This window comes from Pteropus vampyrus, unplaced genomic scaffold (assembly GCF_000151845.1).
Source record: "Pteropus vampyrus isolate Shadow unplaced genomic scaffold, Pvam_2.0 Scaffold11, whole genome shotgun sequence".
NCBI classification, from domain to species: domain Eukaryota; kingdom Metazoa; phylum Chordata; class Mammalia; order Chiroptera; family Pteropodidae; genus Pteropus; species Pteropus vampyrus.
Genome location: NW_011888792.1, coordinates 9,424,940 through 9,427,617, shown reverse-complemented (window position 1 = coordinate 9,427,617; position 2,678 = coordinate 9,424,940). Strand labels below are relative to the sequence as shown.

Sequence of the window (2,678 nt, the reverse complement as noted above, 5' to 3'; positions counted from 1 at the left end):
AAAGAGATATAAAACCAATGGAATTTCTAGAAATCATAAAAGAAAAAAAAAGAAAAATTGAGCTTCAGAATACTGCATAGTCACAAATATAAAATATACACACAAAAATTACTTTTGGCTCCTATCTTATGATATTCTCTATGCTTAAGTACCTATTTTGAAAGAATAACCTTGGAAATCCCATTCTTAGGCCAGAGAAGAACAGGCACATTGCTGAGTCCACATTCTGTTTTTGCTGGTAGGCAGGGGGATAGGGAAGAATGAGAACTGTTCCTCTCCTACACTACCACCTGCTGGACTATTCTGGAAGTGCCACGAACAACCACGGAGATGCAATCACTTTTGAAGGCCAGGTAAATCTTAAAAGACTGCTCCACTAGAAAATTCCAGGCAGGCATGAGTGTGCTTCCGAAATTAGTGTAGCCCAACTTGACATTTTAATGTGAAAGTGATATAAAAACTTGTTTGTATGTGATGTAAAAGTGTGCATTCATCTCTCTTTTTCTGACTGAGAAGACTCCAAACTTTATAGCTAGGGTTAAGAGCAGAGATGAAGTGATAGATTCACTACTGTCAACACTAAGTTTATCCTACCCATCATTTTTTCATATAATTTGTTTCAATAGTTTTCAGAACAGATTTCTTCAGGGCCAAGGGACTTCATTACCCTTCATACCTGTTTTTGATTTTGGGGTTTTAGAATAATAACCTTAAATATGGGGATTTTAATATTTGAATGACAAATTATATAAGAGTTAGAAAGTAAGTCAGATTTTAGAAACTACAAATAAACACATTTTCAAGCTGTCAACAGACCTGAAAGTCCATATATACCCACCAACATCAATTAACACCTAAACTCTCCAGGTACTGGGGCAATTTGAACAATTAAATACAACTGTAGCAATTTAAAATTTTTATTTTCAAACAATCTCAAATTTACAGAAGAGTTGCAAGTACAGTATAACAAAGTTTTTTCCCTGAACCACTTCAAAATTGCTGACTTGATTCATCATCACCCTCTGTAATACTTTAAAGTGTACAAAGACATTAACACTGAGATGTTACTACCATCCTCAGATCCCATTCAATATCTGCCAATTATTCAAGTAGTTTCCTTTGCAGCAGAAGGATCCGGCTGACATGTTTCTTTAGTCTCCTTTAATCCCAAACAGTTCTCCTGTGTGTCCTTGGCTTTGATGACTCTGACACTTTCAAAGATTACCAGTCAGTTTTTCACATGGAGCATCCTTAAATTTGCATTTGTCTAATATTTTCTTGTGATTCAGATTATAAACTTTGGCAGAAATCACAGAAGTGACGCTGGGTTCTTTTTACAGCATTCTATCAGGAGGCACAGGAACTCAATTTGTCCCATTAGTTAGGATGCTCATTTGGGTCATTTGATTAAAGTAGTGGCTGAGCAGATTCTCCATTGTAAAATTAGTCTATTTTCCTTTGTAATTAATAAGTATCTGTGTGGTTTCACTTTTGTGAATGGAAACGGGGCTATATAATAAACCTGGCAAGCTCGGGGGGAAACATACGGCTAGCTACGGCAGGGAGTCATGTCCGAGGCCTACAGTTTCCTTGGCAAAGGTCAATCTTTACCTTAAGGGAGCTCTGTCCATGTTCTTATGCACTGAAGATAACATGCTCCTGAAATGTCAGTTATTTCTTCTCTAGGCCTCTCAAGGGCAAAACCAACAGACATGAGAGCACAAGACCACCAGAGCATGCGAATGCAGAGCCCCTCCCTATCTTGTCTGTATACCATCTCTATGTGCTGTAAATGTTCGATGTGAACTAATCTGTACCCACCAATGAAGTATGTGTTTTCCTATTGTGTTTTTATCCAATCCTAGAGATTTCCCCACTTTGCTTTATACACCTCCTTAATCTAATACCAATGGATTTCATATACCTTCCTTATGTTTTCTGCTTTGATTCTAAATGCATAAAAGGAGTGCAAAACTGCCATTCTCAGAAGCATTTTTACTTCTGACAAGATACCTTAATATTTAGAAAACTGCCTAAGCTATGCTTAAGTTTGGCAACTGCATTCTTTGCTCCCACTGTGTAAGACAAAATTCTATTTATGGATCTGTGCAGAGTACAAAAGGACTTGCATATTTTGCATGAACAACTAGGCACCAAATTTTCAAAAATTGGCCTGCATGCTCCTCTGTCTAGAGCCAAACAAGTACTGTGTGCTGACAAGGCTTAGCAGAGAAGCCAAGAAAGCACAACGAGGGCTGACTAGAAACACCCATGGCCCATGTTTTTCTGGAACTCTGTAGAGAAGTGTGGCACTTTGGCATCCCAGATCGGAAACTCTGCAAAGAAGAAAGCCAGTAAGAAATAGCTCAGTTACCGAACAACAGACCCTAGGCTGGTTTTCTAGTTCGACAATGATTAAGATGCAATTTCAGATAGAAGAAGCATACCCAGAGGCACAGCTGGATTTTGTGGGCCTGAAGTTTATGAAACTTGGAGAAGCTTCTTTAAAAAATAAAAATCAAAAACACATAATTAGGTATAAGATCTTGAAATGGTCCCATGCAAGTAAGAGGTCCTGAAACTTAAGCTTCATCAGCTTTATGGTTAATCAACCTGAGGTGGCTCCTTTCAGCCTCTTTGGGGCCTAAAGTGACAATAACCAAAAGGAGGAGGGGTGT

At 38.2% G+C, this 2,678-nt stretch overlaps 1 protein-coding gene across 1 annotated transcript in view; it reads right to left on the bottom strand.

Annotated features, from left to right (window-relative positions):
- Nucleotides 1-2,678, bottom strand: part of ADGRV1 (adhesion G protein-coupled receptor V1) — a 494,515-nt gene that overhangs the window by 63,900 nt on the left and 427,937 nt on the right. The gene's annotated exons all lie outside the window — the stretch shown is intronic.